A 23082-nucleotide genomic window follows, 5' to 3' on the forward strand; every position below is an offset into this window, starting at 1 on the left:
GTAGATGTAAGAAAGAAAAGCAAATTCTGTCATAGACAGAACCAGCTTGGGTGTCAGTGCTACAGAGGCAGGGGGATGGACTGTGGTCCATCAGGAGCCAGAGCCCCAGGGAAATCAACAAACAGCCAAACCAATACAGACAACTATATGGGGCAGGGGGTGGGAAGTGGGGAGCGATGTATCACAGTAACGTATCACTCAGTGGTCCCGGACTGGCACCCTGCTTCAAAGTGAGGTAAACTGCATTCCCTGAAGGAATGGGCTTGTTTCGCCTTTACACACTTGTGGCAACCGAGGAACTTCTCGGGTCTCAGGGAATGTGCCCTTAAAGACACTCCTTAGTATGAGGATGGGCTTTATCTGAAATGAGCTGGAGGGCCCACGTAAGCAGGTGGAGAGCTCAGAGCTAGGAAAATTTGTCAAATATGGTTGTAAATGTGAATACTTTTCTCACCCACCAGCTGGCGAAGCTGGAGGGCTGTCAGTCGCTTGCTGATTGACTGAGCTGCGAGCCCATCCCCGTGGCCACTGATCTATTCCATCTGGCATTTCGACTCTAGGATTGGGACGGTTTGGGAAGATAGCCAAGTGATCAGCTCCCTCTCCCTGCAGTCTGCCTCAGCAGCTGCGATATGCCCAGCCCATGCCCCAAACACACTAATCCAGACAAAATAGATTTGACTTTGGGTTTGATTTAGAGGAGATAAAATCAGAGATGGGAACATTTTCCATGAATGGGTACACATAATCAGTGTGCTAAATGATGGAGTTCAGCTTATGCTCTCTACTGGAAGACTGTTTGAAGTTACAGAAATTCCATATGCGGTCACATTTCAGAATTATCATACAAAAATATAAAACAAGACTGCAGTTCGTGCATAAACGCTGTGCTAAGCAAAGGTGCCCGGAGGTCACAAGATTTGACTTTGTGTAAAACTTGCCAAAGCTAAAATGGTCACGGGCATCTTTTGTTTCTTCAGGGTTGCAGACCATGTCACCAAACATTCTTATTGCTAATCTCAGACAGTTTATACACCGTACCCTTTGCTCTTTGGAGCCGAGGCCTTTCTTCCTGAATCTCAACAGTGCCATAGTTAACATACTCCAGTATCTGGCTTCCTTTCCTTTCACTGGGCAAGAGCTTTAAGCCACGCTTGTGCACTCCTTTGTGATGTGTAGAAAGAAACCCTGGGTTTCTCTTGGTTGGCATATTAGGTGCAAATTAACCCAGGTCTCGTCTTCATGTTGTGTCTCAGTGATGGATGTCCCAGATGCCGGGGAGCAACCATGGAAGAATTGCTCCTTCTATCACAACTGCCATGAACTCTTCAGACACGGCCACCATCCAGTGCTCTGCCCCAGGCTCTATAAGGCTTAATTCAAAGCTTAACGTTCCGTAGCCTTAGAGCCTGAGGAGTATGACCTATCTGGGAACCGTATCCTTAGATGAGTAGCCTTTACAACTGGTTGATGTGAGTCTGACCCTGCCAGGTCAGAGGTGTAGCAGTGAGAGTACAGAGTAGGTATGGGGGCTCCTTGTCTAGTCTTAAAGATGTCAACTGTAGCCACCGGTACAACCATGGTGAATGTTGTGACTTCTTTGAAGGTAGGCTTTCTCTCATGGGAGCTTTTTGGCATAGGCAAGGTATCAGATGAGTGGGCATCCTTTAAATTATACGTGTAATTTTCAACCAGCTCTCTTGATATCATAAACAGAGAGAGGGAGAGGGAGAGGGAGGGGGAGGGGAAGGGGGAGAGGGAGAGGGGGAGAGAGAGAGAGAGAGAGAGAGAGAGAGAGAGAGAGAGAGATTACATGTGCTCATATTTCCTCGAAACTGTGTGATTTGCTCTGTCAGTGGACTGAACAGACAAGCAGGAAGGGCAATGATGGAGCCTGACCCCGCGCAGGAGTTTCCCTGCTGTGTCTCCAGATCACCTGGGATCTTGAAATGCAATTCTTATCCGGGCATTTTGGGCTGCAACTTGCGATGAATGTCGCTTTTTAATCAATCTCTAAGGAATACTGTTACCATCCAAGGACCTAGAGTCCAGTTGGCCATTTAACTAGACTCACACACCTTGAGAGACTTGAGAAGAAGGTGGCAGTCAGGGACGAAGGACTGTTTACATCTCAACCCAGTGACTTAATAACCAATTGACTTAAGTACCACGAGCCCTACAAGCCTTGTCTGTAGCTTACTGTTAACTCGACCTCTCAGAGAGTTACTGCTGCACAAACCCAATGTCTAAAGGGCATGCTGTATTCAGAGCTCTGCATACAACAACTGCTCAATAAATGCACACTGAGATTTTACCCCCATGGCAAACCATGGCTGAGGCAGCCAGGATGTGACAGGTGTCTTTGTGCATACTGTCCAGCCTGAGCAGACATTTCAACCCCAAAAGGTACAGCCAGTCTGCTGTGTTGCTGAGCCTGTGTCTCAGAAAGGGAGGGATCTCAGGCTCCAGGATGTAAATTAGGGACACCCTCAGTGGTCAGCTGAGAAGGAACCTACATCACGGCCCTCCACAGCCTGGCTATCTCAGGAAGAAGGAAATCTTCAAGAGGAACAGGGGCAAACCTTGTATCTTGACAGATGAAGCTTGGAGAAGCTGAGGGACAAGTCCAAAGGGCTCCAGGAGAGGAACTGTCCTGGTCCAGATGAGGAGGAGAACAGACCAAGTAGGCTGGACCATCGTCAGGCAGCCCAGTCCCCTGACTCCACTTTGCAGCTATGGACCACCATGAACAAGATGTAAAACCCTCAGCTCCTCCTGCACCATGCCTGCTTGGAAGCTACCATGCTCCCACCTTGATGACAATGGACTGAATCTCTGAACCTGTAAGCCAGCCCCAATTAAATGTTGTCCTTTATAAATACAAAAAAAACAGTTATGCCCACTGGTTTTTTCGCTAAGTAGATGTAAATGTCTAACACAGTCCTTTTTGTGTTTTTCAGTTGTTCAAAAGCCAATGTGGTCACAAAATGAAAGAGCTTGGAAGGATGAATATGCTTACAACAGACATATGTGACCCGATAAATTAATTTTTAGCAACTACGATCTACTAAATACCATTTTATGAGTAGCTTACACCCTTCTCCAAGTGACAAAATAAAGCCTACACCTAGCACCATGTGTTGGTGGCCTGCCTGTTATGTGTGTCACCGAACACACTGGTCCACTGTTGAGGCCGATTCTCCATTCTGCACACTCGATTCCTTCTGCAGCTTGTCTGACCTCGTTGTACTCCCCTGGTGCTGGGGCTGACACCTCATATCCCCGGCTGCCCCACAGATATCCCGAGCTATGGTGGTGCCCCGGCTGACCTCAGCAGGGGTTGTTTGGGCACAGGAAGGAGAGTGTGAGTTCAGTCTCCATCTTCTGTGATATGTCTTCTCTCTCTTTGGAGCAGCATGTCCGTCTACAGATGAGCAGCACACAGAGAGAGGAGATACTTTCACTTCTGCGCAGGCTCTTTGAAGGTACGCTCATCTTTTGGAGATACCTTAGGAAAAGCGGCATAGCTGTTAGCCACATCCATTTTGGTGCAGAACTTCATGCCCAGGAGCACCAGGCTCTGCTGCTGTCTCGTCCCATGTGTGTTCCACACATTTGATGCAGAGCTGGCTTCTTTCTCAAGTACCTCACACTCGGGGACATGGCCACTATCACCAGCCTATGACATACACAGGCTTTTCTGAACATCCTTTCTCCCGGGCCACGTTTATTTCCTTCTATTCTGAGCATTGTCTTTTGGGTGAGTTATTGAAGTCCCCAGATGAACACAATTAAGGGGAAATAACATGTATCAGCCACTCATACACAAAACCTTACCATTAAAAAACCCATTCAAACAGATAAAAACATCACACACCCAAATTAACCAGACCCAGCTTAGTGAAATTGCATATGGTTAGAGCTGGCATTCGAAACGGAAAGTGTGATGCTTCGTGTTAATTTTTACACTTTCAGCACTGAGTATCTCTTATGCCCGCATCCTCCAGCAACTTCAAACACACCGGTGGCAGAATTAGCACTGGAGAGACGATTAGCTTTATATCCGAGTTCATGGCGCCTGTCCACCACCTGCACTCGCTCTTCCTCATCCCTTTAGAGCTGAGTTTCTTTCTCTCTGTTCTTCACGACAGGAAAGCTGTTATGACCTTGCCCAATACCTGAAGAAACTGCAGATTACAGATACCAACTGTCCTGAGTGGCCTTGTGTAGGCAGCCCGTTCCTGTGTAGATTCCAGTCCAAGGTTGTCCTCACAGAGCAAACCCTTTTGCTGCACAGCAAAGAAAGGAGTGGAGCTGAGACGTGCCCACCGGTTGTCTATGAGTGTGCTGGACGGAAATGAGCAGTAGTCAGTCCATGGGCACTGTTGGTAACACACTTCCTGGAAAGTGATCCTGTTTCTCAAGAACTCTTTTTATTTTATAGAGCATTTGAAAATAGCTTCATTAGGTTCTGTCTGCAGGATTTATTAATCATGTGTTTGGTACGGTGTTGCTAGCCACTAAAATTCTAATAGCATTCCACTTGCACAGTGTCAACATCTGGTTGGGAAGTGAAGTGATGAAGCCATTTAAACTACTGCTCGCTAATGCTAACAGATTATCACTTACGACTTTCAATAGAATTACTGGGTTTTGGAAATTAAATAGGTGGGACCAACTAGTTGGCTTAGCATTTTAAATTCCAAGAACCCAGAGTCCTCTTAACTTGTATTAAGTCTGAATGTAGACGAGCAGCTACATCAGTGGTCCTTTAACCATTAAGAAAAACAAAAACGGAGTTCTTAAAATATCATTATTAAAAATCCAAGCAGTGAAGTACATAATACGAATACATTTTAACCCACAAAGGGGAAGGATGCCAGGATATACAAGTCAAAGGGCATAGAGTGGCAGACACGTAGAGAAACAAGATTAAAATACGGTGTGAGCATTATACTGCAGACCGTTCACCCCTGCAGGGGCCACAGACTACTAATGACTCTTGAGATGAGGCTGGGTCTCTCCCTTTACTGGATGTTCAGTGTGAAGTGGTCAGCACTGAAACCAGCAAAAAGAGACTCAATGGGATATATATATATACATATATATATACATATACATATATATATATATAATCCTATAGAGTCTCTTTTAGTATTTTGTATATTACTGTGCATATACATACATATACATATATTTGTATATGTAGCAATAATAATCAAAGAAAGAGAGCCTATCAACTTGAGGGGGCTCATGGTGTTTGAGACAGGGTAGTTGAGAGAGGCCGGAAGGAGGAAAGATAGAAGTAGAGAAGTAAAGTGATAGAATTCTATTTTAACCAAAACATTCTGGAAAGAATATTATCTATTATAGTCGGCGTTTTTGCTAAGTGAGTAGTGGCTCTTTCTGTCTCCCTCCCTGCTTCTCCCCCGAGTTGTACTGGGAAATAAACTCAGGGTTTTGCAGTTCTAAGCAATGATTGTGTTGTAGAGTTGCAGCCCACGCTGCTGTTGCAGGTATCACACACACACGCATCCCTACACTTGCTTCCTCCAAAATAACCACTTTGGTATAGACGTACACGCCGTCTTGCGGTATTCTTTAAGTATATACAAGGCAATTCATTTTTGAAAATTACTTAGAGAAGATTAGGAGACCATTAGCCTCCTGCTCACTGCCTACAGTCAGACTGTATTTGACATGAAGCCCAAGAAGCCCCATGATAGCATCTTTTAAGTACAAAATCCACCTGTGGAGGATGCTCCAGAGAAGCTTCCAGGCTAGCAGCTTCTTCTTAACTGTTCACGTACTGGGTCAGTGCAGTTGAAGAATTGGGGCCACACCTCCTCCTCCCTATCACTACTGAAGGGAGCCACCCTCAGTACAGGGTTTCAGACATTGATTGATTCTCTGCTTTATGAGATTTAATAACCTCGGGTGGGGGAGGGGTGCTTTAATAGTGTTCTCTTTCCTGATCTGGTAATGAAATGGACACCATGACTTTGTGAAGTACCCACATTTACAAGGTCTGCTGGACAAGTTCAGTATGCCTAAGACCCCCAAATGTAAAGAAAATAGTCTTTCCCAAGCTCTTCTTAAGCATATGTTGATTCCTGTTTGTCTCAACACTTAGGAGAGATGCCAACACTTGGGGATCACTTTAACCTGTTTATATCATCACAAAGAATACAGCAATACCTCCTGTTTTCTTTATTAATTTGCCAAGCAGTTTCACATTAATTATTCAAACTTTCTGGACTGTCTTTTCTTTAAATAGAAACAATAGAGGTGAAGTAGTCATAGACAGATGACCAATAAATATCATATTTGTTGTCAAGTTAGTTATTATCTCAACAACAATGGCTTTAGATTCTTAGAGAGGTGGAAAAGCTAACTATTTCTGTTCAGCATGTGATACACACTGACAGCCTTGGTATTAAGGAGGCTGATGCTTGGAGGAGAAGCATAAGCTGGAAGCCAGCCTGGACTACATGGAAACATTGTCTCAAGACAAAACAAAACAAAACAAAAAGTCAAGGGAGGGGAGGACCTGATATAGAAGGATTGCTATGAGTTTGAGTTCAGTTCTAGGCCAGCCTGGGCTAAGAAGTAAAACCTTGTCTCAAACTAACTTACTAACTAGCTAGCCAGCAAGCTTACTGAATAAGTAGAAATAACTTTGTGTCTCTTCATCTGTACCCTGGAGTCATGTTGCTACCTGCCTATTCTTTGGCTGCCTAATGGGAAAGGAGCCAGCAAGGACAGGAAACATCTGTGCATATGGTGCCCAGTACTGAACCTGAAAGGTTCTCTTTACCCCAGTTTTAATTCTAAAAAGGGATTAAAATATAAACCCTTTAAAGAAAATTTATCCAGTTTTAAGGACAAAAGTTCCTAAGAAAATATCTTACTATATCTGGGCCCAAGAACATATTTAAACAAATCTAAGGAGTGAAAAATGGTCTTTTCCCATTTCTTGGGGTCACATCTATCACAGCGTAAAGAAAATAATGGACAATGTAATACATACAGGACAAGTGACATAAAAATACAATTTTCTGGTGCCTGACATTCAAGAATATGTAGCAAGGGAAATGATAATGTTTCAAATGCTGTGACATTAAAATAAAGATTAAAATCCCAAGATAACTAACTTTGGTCCGATCTAGAAAGACTGTGCCAACCTCTAGGAGATTCTCCGGCTTTCAGCACAAGCTCTGACATCATCTCCTTCACATCTAGGTTTGGCCTACCCAAGAATTAGTAAAAATACATAAAACGTAAATACTTCAGTTTCAATCCTCACCCGTGTGGAGTCTCCTGCACAGGGTTGTTTCCAGCCGGGCTCAGGTCATTACCGATAGAGTGAGGGGCTGATTGACAGCTCTCAGCCCCACTGCAAGATGTAAGCTTTTCAGGCTGCCGAATGGGTGATAACTAACTTAATGAGTGTTTGCTAGACGAACCGTAAGTAGCCACACACAGAGAGCCTGGGCACAGCTCTACAAATGAACTTTCTCTAATACAGTAACACACAAATCTGATCAGAAAAAGATGGACCCCAGAAGTTAGCACACGGGCTCCAGGAGACCTGGGATTTTTAGCCAGTGCTTTTCTGAAGTTGCAAACAAGATGTCATAGCCAGAGGTGGTGCCACTTGTTTGGGAATGCATTCCTTAGGACACGGAGCCAAAAGGACTGTAAGGAGCTCAACAGCCTGGACTGATGGTGAGTGCCAGGTAGCTTGGACTGCTATGTGAGAGAGAACCTGTCTCAAAAAAAAAAAAAACAAAAAAAAAAAAAACAGGACAAAAACAAACAAAACAGGACTTGGCATTGACGATCACCTTGGGGATTGTGAAAGTACAGGGAAGGAGCTTTTTCCGTGTAAAGGCACCCAGTCCCGGTCTGCATAAGAAACCTCTGCATATTTATGGCTAGATTTTTCCAGTGGAGAAAAGTTCAAGTTAGGCAATTACAGCAAGAACACTGGTAGGACCAGGAAACCTGAATTGGCCCAAACATCTCCCTTTGGCAATTTACTTAATTGCCGGTAGTCTTGTTTCCCCTACAGTTCTCAAAGTCTCTGTGGTGTGCTACATTTTAAAGAGGAGATCGTGTAGGATGATGACATTCTCACAGTGGGCACTTCACTGGATGTGTAAACCAACCCTAAAAAATAATCACTTTAAACAGTATGACATTGGAGTGTCCACGAAGTTCTGATTTTTCTGCTCGTTGCTATTTGATAGTTCTTCTCTTTAATGTTGCTAGTGTTCCAACCTAGCAGGAGACTGTATATCAAAGCAATTTGCTGATGGGCAGACAGTCATGAGGAAGTCTAGAATAACTTTTGGAGACACCTCTCCACTTAAGATGCCCTGTAGACTTCCACCAGGAAACTGGCTAATGGCCACACCTAGCAAAATTCCAGAGGAATTTCCTACTAAAAGAAACACACAGCACTACACCCTCCTAAGAACCAGGAAGGGAAATGGAAGCCAAGGACAGAACAGTGATGTAACAATGCAAGACTAGATCTCAGCATCTAGAATTACAATTACCCCAGACCCAGAGGCCTAGATGCCTAAAGCATAAACAATCAATACCAACCAGAAAAATATGTCTCCACTAGAGCCCAGCAACCCTACCACAGCAGGCAGTGAGAATTAAAACTAGCTGAAGACAAAGTTTTTCTGAATAGGGTTACAGAGGTTCTTAAAGAGGAAATGAATGACTCCATTAACAAAAGCCATGAAAATACAAACAGTGGAAGGAAACAAGAGTTCAAGACTTGAAAGTAGAAATAGAATCAATAAAGAAAACCCAATGTACCCAGATCCCTCTTGGAGAGAGATGGTCTCTCAGGAGTACTGACACCTGAGAGCACAGGTGAGACCACCTCCTCAAAGGGACCCACCAGAAGCCCCCAGGACACAGCCAGGAGCCCTCAGGACACAACCTCGGAGCAGTCTAGGACAGGATCCTTCCTGTTTCCTACTGTGCCACAGCTCTTGGTACCCAAATCCCACTGAGAGAGAGTTGACACATAGACTTGTAACAGGAACAATATACAATCAGAGACAGCAAGACCAGCTAACATCAGAACCCAGTTCCCCCACCACAGCAAGTCCTGGACACACGGGGACAGCAAGATGCCATTTTAAAAATCACATCTCATGATGATGTTAGAGGACTTTAAGAAGGACATAAGTAACTCCCTTAAAGAAATACAGGACAGCACAGGTAAACAGAAGCCCTTACAGAGGAAGCACAAAAATCCTTTAAAGAATTACAGGAAAACACAACCAAACAGGTGAAGGAACTGAATAAAACCTTCCAGGATCGGAAAGTGAAAATAGAAAGAAAAAGAAATCACAAAGGGAGACAACCCTGGAGATAAAAAAAACCTAGGAAAGAGATCATGAGTTATAGATGCAAGTATTACCAACAGAATACAACAGATAGAAGAGAGAATCTCAGAGGCAGAAGATACCATAGGAAATATTGACACAAAAGTTAAAGAAAATGCAAACGCAAAGAGATCCTAACCCAAAACATCCAGAAAATCCAGGACACAATGAGAAAATCAAACCTGAGGATAATAGGTATAAAAGACAGTAAAGATTCCCAACTTAAAGGCCAGTAAATACCTTCAACAAAATTATACAAGAAAACGTTGCTAACCTAAAGAGATGACCATAAACATAAAAGAAGCCTACAGAACTTCAAATAGATTGGATCAGAAAAGAAATTCTTCTGATCGCACAATAGTCAAAACACCAAATGTACAAAACAAAGAACAAATATTAAAAGCAGTAAGGAAAAAAGATCAAGTAACATATAAAGACAGACCTATCAGAATTACCCCCAGATTTCTCAATAGAGACTCTAAAAACCAGAAGATCTTGGGCAAATGTCATACAGACCCTAAGAGAACACAAATGCCAGCCCAGGCTACTATATCCAACAAAACTCGCAATTAAGGTAGATGGAGAAACCAAGATATTCCATGACAAAAATAAATTAACACAATATCTTTCTACAAATCCAGCCCTACAAACGATAATAGATGGAAAACTCCAACATAAGGAGGGAAACCACACCCTAGAACAAGCAAGAAAGTAATCTAATTTCAACTAACCCAAAGGAATATAGCCACACAAACATAATTCAACCACTAACAACAAAAGTAACAGGAAACAACTATCATTTGTCTCTAATATCTCTGAACACCAATGAACTTGATTCATCAATAAAAAGACACAGATTAACAGACTGGAAACATAAAGAGGACTAGCATTTTGCTGCATACAGGAAACACACCTCAGTGACAAAGAAAGCACTTCCTCAGAGTAAAATGCTGGAAAAAATTTCCAAGCAAATGGTCCAAAGAAACAAGCTAGAATAGCCATTCTAATATCAAATAAAATCAACTTTCAACCAAAAGTTATCAAAAAAGATAAGGAAGGACACTTCATACTCATCAAAGGAAAAAATCCACCAAAATGAACTCTTAATTCTGAATATCTATGCTCCAAATGCAAGGGAACCTACATACATTAGAGAAGCTTTACTAAAACTCAAAACACATAGTGCACCTCACACAATGATACTGGGAGACTTCAACACCCAACTCTCATAGATGGATAGATCATGGAAACAGAAACTAAGCAGAGACACAGAGAAACTAACAGGAGTTATGAACCAAACAGATTTAACAGATATCTATAAAACATTTCATCCTAAAACAAAAGAATATACCTCCTTCTTAGCACCTCATGGTAGCTTCTCCAAAATTGGTATATGATTAGTCACAAATCAGGCCCCAACAGATACAAGAAGAAAGAAATAATCCCATGCATCCTATCAGATCACCATGGACTAAGACAGGTCTTCAATAATAACAAAAACAACAGAAAGCTGAATAACATTCTACTCAATAATATCTTGGTGAAGGAAGAAATAAAGAAAGAAATTAAAGACTTTTTTAGAATTTAATGAAAATGAAGGCACCACATACCCAAACTTATGGGATACAACGAAAGCAGTGCTAAGAGGAAAACTCATAGCGCTGAGTGCCTCCAAAAAAAAAAAAAAACTGGAGAGAGCATACAATACAAACTTGACAGCACACCTAAAAGCTCTAGAACAAAAAGAAGCAAATGCACCCAAAAGGAGTAGATGGCAAGAAATAATCAAACTTAGGACTGAAATCAACCAAGTAGAAACAAAAAGAACTATACAAAGAATCAACAAAACAAGGAGCTGGTTCTTTGAGAAAATCAACTAGATAGGTAAACCCTTAGCCAGACTAACCAGAGGGTGCAGAGACAGTATCCAAATTAACAAAATCAGAAAGGAAAAGGGAGTCATAACAACAGAAACTGAGGAAATTAAAAATAAACCATCAGATCCTACTACAAAAGTCTATATTCAACCAAAGTGGAAAATCTGGTTGAAATGGACAATTTTCTAGACAGATACCTGGTACCAAAGTTAAATCAAGATCAGATAAATCATCTAAACTGTCCCATAACCCCTAAAGAAATAGAAACAGTCATTAAAAGTCTTTCAATCAAAATATGCCCAGGACCAGATGGGTTTAGTGCAGAATTCTATCAGATCTTCATAGAAAACCTAACAGCAATACTCTCCAATTATTTTGTGGAAACAAAATAGAAAAGGAAGGAACTCTACCCAATCCATTCCATGAAGCCACAATAATACATAAACTACAAAATGACCCAACAAAGAGAGACTCTTCAGACAAATTTCCCTTATGAATATCAATGCAAAAATACTCAATAAGATTCTTCCAAACTGAATCCAAGAACACATAAAACAATCATCCATCATGATCAAGCAGGCTTCATCCCAGGGATCCAGGGATGGTTCAATATACAGAAATCCATCAATGTAATCCACTATATAAATAAACTCAAAGAAAGAAAAACCCGTGATCATCTCAGTTCTGAGAAAGCATTTGACAAAATTCAACACCCCTTCATGATAAAAGTCTTGGAAAGATCAGGAATTCAAGACCCATACCTAAACATAGTAAAAACAATATACAGGAAATCAGTAGCCAGCTTCAAGCAAAATGAAGAGAAACTTGAAGCAATCCCACTAAAATCAGGGACTAGACAAGGCTGCCCACTCTCTCCCTACTTATTCAAATAGTACTCGATGTCCTAGCCAGAGTAATCAGACAACAAAAGCAGGTCAAAGGGATACAAATCAGAAAGGAAGAAGTCAATATATCACTATTTGCAGATGAAATGATAGTTTATTTAAGTGACCCCAAAAGTTCCACCACAGAACTACTAAGCCTGATAAACTACTTCAGCAAAGTGGCTGGGTATAAAGTTAACTCAAACAAATCAATAGCCTTCCTCTACTCAAAGGATAAACAGGCTGAGAAAGAAATTAGGGAAATGATACCCTTCACAATAGTCACAAATAACATAAAATACCTTGGTGTGACTCTAACCAAGCAAGTGAAAGATCTGTATGACAAGAACTACAAGTTTCTGAGGAAAGGAATTGAAGAAGTTCTCAGAAGATGGAAAGATCTCCCATGTTCATGGATTGGCAGGATTAATGTAGTAAAAATGACCATTTTTCCAAAAGCAATCTACAGATTCAGTGCAATCCCCATCAAAATTCCTATCCAATTCTTCATAGAGTTAGAAAGAACAATTTGCAAATTCATTTGGAATAACAAAAAACCCAGGATAGTGAAAACTATACTCAACAATTAAAGAACTTCTGGGGGAACCACCATCCCTAACCTCAAGCAGTATTACAGAGCAATAGTGATAAAAAACTGTGTGGTATTGGTGCAGAGACAGGCAGGTAGATCAATGGAATAGAATTGAAGACCCAGAAATGAACCCACACACCTATGGTCACTTGATTTTTGACAAAGGAGCTAAAACCATCCAGTGGAGAAAAGTCAGCATTTTCAACAAATGGTGCTGGTTCACCTGGTGGTCAGCATGTAGAAGAATGCAAATCAATTCATTCTTATCACTTTGTACAATGCTCAAGTCCAAGTGAATCAAGGACCTCCACATAAAACCAGATACACTCAAACAAATAGAAGAAAAAGTGGGGAAGAGCCCTGAATACATGGGCACAAGGGAAAATTTCCTGAACAGAACACCAATGGCTTATGCTCTAAGATCAAAAATGGACAAATCGGACCTCATAAAATTGCAAAACTTCTGTAAGGCAAAGAACACTGTCATTAGAACAAAACAGCAACCAACACATTGGAAAAAGTTCTTTACCAATCCTACATCTTATAGAGGGCTAATTTCCAATATATACAAAGAACTCAAGAAATTATACTCCAGAGAATCAAATAACCCTATTAAAAATGGGTTACAGAGCTAAACAAAGAATTCTCAAGTGAGGAATATGAAATGGCCGAGAAGCACCTAAAGAAATGTTCAACATCCTTGGTCATCAGGGAAATGAAACTCAAAACAACCCTGAGATGCCACCTCACACCAGTCAGAATGGATACGATCAAAAACTCAGGTGACAGCAGATGTCGGGGAGGATGTAAAGAAAGAGGAACACTCCTCCATTGTCAGTGGGATTGCAAGCTGGTACAATCACTCTGGAAATCAGTCTTGGAGTTGCTCAGAAAATTGGACATTCCACTACCTGAGGATCCAGCTATACCACTCCTGGGCACATTCCCAAAAGATGCCTCAACATTATAACAAGGATACATGGTCCACGGTGTTCATAGCAGCCTTATTTATAATAGCCAGAAGCTGTAAAGAACCCAGATGTCCTTCAACAGAGGAATGGATACAGAAAATGTGGTACATCTACACAGTGGAATATTACTCAGCTAAAACGATGACCTCATGAAATTCTTAAGCAAATGGATGGAAGTAGAAAATATCATCCTGAGTGAGGTAACCCAATCTCAAAAGAAGACACATGATATGCACTCACTGATAAGTGAATATTAGCCCCAAAACTCGGAATACCCAAGATATATTTCACAAACCACATGAAGCTCAAGAAAAAGGAAGACCAAAGTAAGAATACTTCTGACCTTCTAAGAAGGGGAAACAAAAATACTCACAGGAGAAAATTTGGAGATAAAGTATGGAGCAGAGACTGAAGGAAATACTATCCAGAGACTTCCCCACCTGGGAGATCCATCCCATAAAAAGGTACCAAGCCCAGACAATTATTGCAGTTGCCAAGAAGTGCATACTGACAGGAGCCTAATATAGCTGTCTCCTGAGAGGCTCTGTCAAAGCCTGACAAATACAGAGGCAGATGCTCACAGCCAACTACTGAACTGAGATCAGGGTCCCCAACGGAGGAGTTAGAGAAAGAACTGAAGGAGCTGAAGGGGTTTGCAACCCTATAAGAACAACAATATCAACCAACCAGACCCTCCAGAGCTCCCAGGGACTAAACTACCATCCTAAGGGTACACAGGGATGGACCTATGGCTCCAGCCACATATGTAGCAGAGGATGGCTTTGTTGGGCATCAATGGGAGGAGAGGCCCTTGGTCCTATGAAGGCTTGATGCTCCAGTGCATAGAATTGTCAGGGTGGGAAGGTGGGAGGGAGTGGGTAAGTGGGTGAGGGAAAAACCCTCATAGAAGCAGGGGGAAGGGGGTGGATTACTGGGTTTCTGGAGGGAAACTGAGGAAGTAGATAACATTTAAAATGCAAATAAAAATGCAATAAAAGAAAAAATGTAAAAAGGAAGGAAGGAAGGAAGGAAGGAAGGAAGGAAGGAAGGAAAAGAAAAGAAAAGAAAAGCCAAACTGAGAGAGATATGGAAATGAAAAATTTAGGAACTCAAACAGGAACTTCACTTCTGAAACAAGCCTCATCAACAGAATACAAGAGATGGAAGACAGAATAGAAGGCATTCTTTGGACATTGAAGACAAGATAGAAGAAATGGATACATTGGTCAAAGAGAATGTTACCTCTAGAAAACTCCTGACACAAAACATCCAAGAAATCTGAAATACTATGAAAAGACAAAAGCTAAGAACAATAGGAATAGAGGAAAGAAAAGAAGCTCAGGTCGAAGGCACAGAAATGTTTTTGTGTCAAAGGCACCAAAATCAGAGAGGAAAATTTCCCTAACCTAAAGAAGCAGATGCCTATCAAGTTGCTAGAAGTATACACTTCTGGACCAGGAAATAAAGTTCCCTCAGTGCATAATAATCAAAACAGTAAATTAAAAACAAAGTAATAATATTAAAATCTGTGAAGGAAAATAACCAAGTAATGTAAAAAGGTAGACCTGTTAGACCTGGAGATTGTAAAAGCCCAAAGGGCCTGGATATATGTTTTACAGATTCAAAGAGACCGTGGATGTTAGCCCAGACTATTATACCCAGCCAAAGTTTTATTACAACAAATAGAAAAAATAGGACATTCCATGATAAAACTAAATTTTAAAAAATCTATTTATAAATATAGCCACACAGAAGATACTAGAAGGAAAACTCCAACTAAAAGAGGTTAAGCATACCCTAAGAAAACACAGGGAATAAATAACCCCAGACTAGCAAACCAAAAGAGGGGAGACAAACACACAAATACACACACCACCACCACCACCACCACCCACCACCACAACCACCGCCAGCAGCAGCACCACCACAACAGAAAAATAACAGAAATAAAAAACACTGCTCATTAATATCTCTCAACATTAATGAAATTTCCCCAATAAAAAGACTCAGACCAACAGAATGGGTGTTGAAATAGGATTCATCATTCTGTTGCATTCAAGAAATATTCCTTAATATCAAGTATGGATATTACCTCAAGGTAAGCAAATAGACCCAAGAAGCAAACTGGTGTAACCATGTTAATATCTGATGATATAGATTTTAACCCAACACTAATCAGAAGAGTTGGGAAATGACATCACATGATCATCAAAGACTAAATCTACAAGGAAGAGGGATATTGTAATTCTTTAATACCTATGCACCAAATACAAGGGCACTCGTTTGTAAAAGAAACCCTCTTGTAGCTTAAATCACATGTTGATCCTCACATGTTGATAGTAGAAGGCTTCGATCCCCACTCTTTTCAATAGACAGGGAATTCAGACAAAAACTAACAGAATAATGGTGGAGCTAACTGATATTATAGACCAAACTGACCTAACATATTTATAGAATATTTTATTCAAACACAATTTATTCTCTTCAGCACTCATGGAACTTTCTCCAAAATTGACTACATACTCAGTGGCCACAAATCAAAACTCAACAAGTAAAAGAAAGTTAAAACGACAATCCAAATAACATCTACAATCTATCTAACCATCTCGGATCAAAGCTGGATATCAATGACAACAGAAACAATAAACAGTTTATAAACTCATGAAAATGTGATGACACACTGCTGAATAAAAAAATGGGTCAAGACATAAAGTAAGAAATAAATTAAATGCTTTCTAAAATTGAATGGAAATGGATACACAGCATACCCAAGCTTATGGATCACAGGGAAAGTAGTGCAGAGGCAAGTTCATAGCACTAGAGGCAAGTTCATAGCACTAAGTACATATAAAAACATAGAGAGATCTCATACTAGTAACTCAACAACACCTGAAGTCCCTAAAACAAAAAGAAGAAATCATACCCAAAAGAAGTAAATGACAAGAAATAATCAAACTCAAGGCTGAAATCAGGAAAACAGAAAAAAAAATCAATGAAACAAAGAGTTTGGGTTGGGTTTTTTTTGTTTGTTTGTTTGTTTGTTTTCATTTGTTATTTTGGAAAATCTTTAAGATTGACCAGGTTTTGTCCAAGTTAACTAGAAGGCTGAAACAGAAGACCCAAATTAACAGAACTAGAAATGAAAAGAAATATAAAAACAGACACCAAGAAATCCAGAGAACCACAAGGACATACTTTCAAAACTTGTATTCCATCAAATTGGAAAATCTAAAAGAAATGGATAATTTTTTCCCTATATACCACTTACCAAACATAAGTCAATATCAGAAAAGCAATTTAAACAGACCTATAATCCATAGTGAAATAGAAAACATCAATAAAATTCTCTCAACACACACACACACACACACACACACACACACACACACACACACACACACACACAAAATTTAAAGCACAGAGCCAGATGGTTTTTAGTGAAGAATTCTACCAAACTTTTAAAGAAGAGTTAATTCCAATGTTCCTCAATTTATTCCAGAAATTAGAAACAAAGGAAACAATCTCCAAGGCATTTTATTCAGACATAGTTACCTTGATACCCAAACCACATGAAACCCAAAAAAAGAAGAAAAATATGGACTAAGTTTCCTTATGAACATAGACACAAAAATGCTCAACAAAATTCTTGTAAACCAAATCTACAAAGAGAACACTCACCATGATCAAGTAGGCTTCAACTCAGAGGCACAGGCGTGGTTCAGCATACAAATATTATGCTTCAAATAATATATAATATCTTGAGATAACTCAAACCAAACAAGTGAAAGATTTGCAAGATAAAATCTTTAAGACATTGAAGAAAATATCAAAAGATGGAATGATCTCATGGATTTGTAGGATTAATACAGTAAATGTAATCTACCATATAAATAAACTGAAAGAAGAAACCACATGACCATTCATTAGATGCAGAAAATCCATGTGCCTTTCATGATAAAAGTTATAGAAAGATGGAAATACAAGGGGTGTACCTAAACATAATAAAGGCGGTACAGCCATCCCATAGGCAACATCAGCATAAATGGAGAGAAACGCAAAGCAATTCTTCTACAGTCAGGAATAAGAAAAGGCTGTCCACTCTCTCCATACCTATTCAATGTAGAACTTTAAGTTTGAACTAGTGTAATGAGACAACTGAAGGAGATCAAGGAGAGTCAGGTTGGAAAGGAAGAATTCAAAGTATCTTTATTTGCAGATGATATAACACTATGTACAAATTACCCTAAAATGTCTAATGGAAACTTATACAACTGATTAACGCTTTGAGTACAATAGCTGGATATGAAATTAATTCAAAAAATCAGTCGCCTTTCTATATAAAATTACAGTCTGAGAAAGAAATCAGAGAAAAACGGCATTTCATAATAGCTTCAAATAATATAAAATATCTTGAGATAACTCAAACCAAACAAGTGAAAGATTTGTATGATAAAATCTTTAAGACATTGAAGAAGATATCAAAAGATGGAATGATCTCATGGATTTGTAGGGTTAATACAGTAAACATGGACAGCCTACCAAAAGCAAAGTACAAATTCAGTGCAATCCCCATCAAATCTTTAACATAATTCTTTGTAGACCTTAAAAGGACATTTCTCAACTTCATATAGAAAAAAAAAAAGCAAAACAAAAAATCCAGGAGAGCTAAAACAATCCTGAATGATAAAATACTTTGGAGACATTGTCAAATTGATCTACTGACCTGCGGAGTAATAAAACAGTATGGTATTGACACAAAAACAAACATGTCCATTAATACAATCAAATAAGATGACCAGGCACAAATACATACATCTATAGACACCTACTTTTTTTTAAAATAAAGTACTTAGAATCACACATTGGAAACAAGATGGCGTCTTCGGCAGAGGGTGCTGGTCAGACTCGATGTCTGCTTGTAGATGAACCCAAATAGATCCATAGTCGCCCATCCACAAGCGTCAACTCCAAATGCAACAAAGACCTCAACATTAAACAGATACACGGAATCTGATACAAGATAAAGTGGGCATTAGCCTTGGACTCATTGGCACAGGAAAAGGCTTTCTGAACAGAACACCTTCAGCACAGGCATTAAGATTAATAAATGGGCCCTCATAAAATAGCCTAATTCTGAACAGCAAAGGTTGCTGTCATTTGGACAAAGCAGCAGGCTATAGGATAGGAAAGGGTTTTTACCAACTCCACATCTAGTAGAGGGCTGATATCCAAAGTATACACAGAATCTGAAACACTAGATATCAAACAAGCGAACAACAACAAAACTATTAGAAATGGGGTACAGATCTAAACAGAGATTTCTCAAAGGAAAAACTCAAATGGCCGAGAAACACATTAAGAAGATTTCAGTATCATTAGCCATAAAGGAAGTACCACAAATGAAAACTACTTTGAGACTTCATCTTCTGCCTGTTAGAGTAGCTAAGATCAAACAACAACAATTACAACAACAACGAAACAAACTGACAAAAAAACCCACGAGAGTTCACGCTGGCAAGGCTGTGGAGTAAGGAGAACATTCTGTCGGTGGGAGTGAGAACTTGGACAGCCACTATGGAAATCGGTGTGCCAATATCTCAGGAAGATGCGAGTTGATCTACCGCAAAATTCCACTATACTAGTCTTGGACATATACTTTTTTTTTTTTTGGTTCTTTTTTTCGGAGCTGGGGACCGAACCCCGGGCCTTGCGCTTCCTAGGTAAGCGCTCTACCACTGAGCTAAATCCCCAGCCCCAGGACATATACTTAAAGGACACTTCATCCCACCATAGAGACACTCAACTATGTTCATTGCTGCTCTATACATAATATCCAGAAATTGGAAACAACTTAAATATTCCTCAACAGATGAGAAATTTAAAATGTGGTACATTTACACAGTGCAATATTACTTAGCCTTTAAGGAGAAAAATGAAATGAAATTCACAAACAAATTGATGAAACTAGAGAAAAAAATCATCTTGACTGAGGTAACCTAGACCAAGAAAGACAAATGGGCCATGCATTTAAATATGTGGATATTAGCTGTTAAGTCAATGGTGACCAGGCTAAAATCTATAGACCCTCAGAGATTAGTTAGCCTCAGAGAAAGGGGCTAGGGAATACAGTTAAAACGAAGGCCCATTTGAAGGGAGTCTGAAGACCTAACACAATAGAAGCTTCCCAAAATGTATACAGCTATGAACGGGATCTAAAAGAAATCATCAAATAATGGTGGAGAAAGAACTCCAACTAGACATCTCTTGTCACTTCCAGTACCAGAAGTGGATTACATTTAATTGAGTTGTTGGCCAGAGGGGTCCTATGGAAGTCCCCAAACTCCTCAGGCTTTTGTCAAAACTGTAGGTTGTCCCCTATAACTTGAGAGCAAGGCCTTGTTACTAAAGATGACATGAACATCAAACATGGAGCGGTTGAGCTTGTGCCTATGTGTCCCTGCATGGCAGTGTCTTTGGTACAGGAAGGTACTCTGTATGCTACCAAAAGAAAAACATGAACCCAAGCCCAGTTACAAACCCTCTGATTGACAACGGTGTCCTGTCTGCAAGACACGCCATTGCAATGGTGGCTCAAAGCCTGTGGGAAGAACAAATCAATGTCTGATTTGGCTTAAAGGCACGTTTCACGAGATGGAATTTAGGCACAGCACGACCTGAGTAACCAGGAGCCCGAGACTAGAAAGAGCAGGAACACAGGGTAAAACAAAATGCCAATGTTCTACACACACACACACACACACACACACACGCACGCATGCACGCACATAAACACACAAACACACACACGCACACACCACACACCAACACACACACACACGCACACACGCACACACCACACACCAACACACACACGCACACGCACACACACACCACACACACGCACACACCACACACACACACGCACACGCACACACATGCACACACACGCACACACACAAACGACAAAGCAGTAATATAGCCCCGATGACATTCTGCTCTACTCACAGCTCTAAGCCTTGCTCAACTATCTTCAGAGAAGCTTTCGAGCTCGCACAGCTCTGTGACACATGGGATCCCAGAGCTGAAAGGAGAAATGGAAACAAGTCCTCATCCCTAACCCAGAAGTCTTCTGCAACTGATGACCACTTGCAATTCAGTTTCCTCTAAGGAAGTTCACTAGGGAAACATTATTACTAAGGGCAGGCTGTGTGCCCAGCAGTGGATGTCAACAGAAAATGAACTCAACAGTATCTTTGGGGGTTCTTTGTCTCACAACGTCACATCAGGGAGGGGCTTTTGGGTTTTTTGTTGTTGTTTTATTTTTTATTAATAATCTTATTTTAATCTTAATTTAATTTTTTATGTTTATTTTGTTCTTTTTTATCTTACAGGTCTTTTTCATATATACCATAGCTTCCCGTTTAAGGTTTTTATGGAATTCCTGAGTGTGCAGATGAACAGGTCTCATTATTCTATTTTATCAGTATCCCTTAGAAGCCTGTTTGTTTCCTAATGAGAGGCAGAAATGGGATGGATCCTGATGGGAAAAGAGGAAAAGAGAAATCTGAAGGAGTAGGAGGAAGAACTGCAACCAGGATATAGTATATGGGAAAAAATCTATTTTCAATAACAACAACAACAAAGAAATTAAAATAATAATAATTAAAAATTAAAGATGGCCTGTAACCTGGGCCTTTCTCCCAGGTCCCTGGCAAACGATGTGTTTCAGATCCCTGAATGCCCTGGCCGTGTAAGCAACCCCTGAGTGAGAGCCTGGGCTGGTAGAACAGTTTAGGAGAATCGTACATAGCCAGCTTTCTGCTGTTTGACACTGGGCACCATGCAAGGACGCTCACTGAGCCAGCAGCTGGGGACGCAGGCACATAGGGCAGGCCTCTCTAATTTGCTGGCCGCATGCCCAGGACATCAGGCAGCTCTCTAGGTGATATCAGTCAAAGTGGGGCAGGCTAACCCCACCTGTCTCCAGATATATCATTCACTGGGCCTGTTCATTTGTAACTCATTACTCAAGTGAGGTAATGACAGGGTGCACGGATCCGAGATGTGATTTACAGAGAATTCTGAGCACACTGCCTGGGACATACAGAGAAGTCGATTCATTTAACTCAAGGGACCACTACGGTTAGTTGTCCCTAGGGGGTAAGTTATTGAAGCAGATTTAAATGAGATAGTATAGTGAGCCAGGAACTGTCATTAATAGTTTAATAAAGGATTTTCAGATTCAACTCTGACCCTAGTTAGGACCTCTAGGATCAGGGTCCAGAGAGAATGCAGGATATGATGATTTGAAAGATTTTGATGCCAGGATCGGGTGGGCAGTATAGCAGGGCCTGAGAAGGCCGCAGGGTGCTGCTGGGAAAACAGGATCTAAAGGCGGAGAAAGAACGAGGCCTGCTTGGAACAAGCTAGAGACATGGTTTGCATCCAAACTGAGATCTAATTCTCTACAGAGAACTTTACAAGTAATTAAGCCTCTTTCAGTGCTAGTGCCCTTAGCCCCAAATGACGGGTGGGTTTGGTCACCTTGGGGACCCTCCGGGAGGTCACAGAGCAAAGCTTTCTTAGCTTCCTTTAAAGAGTGTTTGGGCAGTAACTGCATATCGTGGAGCTTAGCTTTGAAGAATTCTGTAAACATTAACACTGTCCAAGCTACACATGGTGACTTACAAGTGAGTCAAGATTGAAGAAATATATCTCTTAGGAACTCCTATACAGCACCCACTGTCTCAAGGTTTCCAGTAAAGCTCATCCCTATTTTTTTCAGCTTAAAATCACTAAGGACCCTTTGCAAATGATGTTTTTAAATAAGCAAGTTTAACTGCTAGGAAGAGGGCAGGTCAGGGCCTTGGCATTCGGAGTTTGAAAATATTTATGTTCTGCCAACGTATGGCTTGATATTATTCAGGGCACACAATTTGTTTGGATTTTTAAATCATGGCAAAGAAGAGCATTAAGTTATACTTAATGAAATTAGAAGGTAAATTACCAGGGAGCAGATGATTATAGCAAAGTTGTTTTTATGTTCCTCTGTTTTCTACAGAAATTAAAAGCTTTCAATCAAAACATCTGCTTCAATAAAGCAGTGAGCGCACGGTTGTGACGTGTTAGCTTAAAAGACAAGTGAAGAATTCTCCCAGGAGCAACCAAACAACTGATGAAGACAGACATGGAAGGCGAAGGAAGATCACCCTGGACTCTGACAGATTCCTGGGCCATCACCTTGTGTGTAACTGAGAATCCTTGGAATCAAGCTTTGCTTCAAACAAACAGGGGCAGGCTCCCCTGCACACGTACTCCATGCCAGCAACTCCTCGTGTGCAGAGC

General features: G+C 40.7%; 1 long non-coding RNA gene across 1 annotated transcript in view; it reads right to left on the reverse strand.

The window, feature by feature from the left end:
- The window catches only part of LOC103693014 (uncharacterized), a 215299-nt gene that overhangs the window by 134106 nt on the left and 58111 nt on the right, over positions 1 to 23082 (reverse strand). The gene's annotated exons all lie outside the window — the stretch shown is intronic.

This window comes from Rattus norvegicus, chromosome 8, assembly GCF_021556685.1.
Source record: "Rattus norvegicus strain SHRSP/BbbUtx chromosome 8, alternate assembly SHRSP_T2T, whole genome shotgun sequence".
Lineage (NCBI taxonomy): Eukaryota > Metazoa > Chordata > Mammalia > Rodentia > Muridae > Rattus > Rattus norvegicus.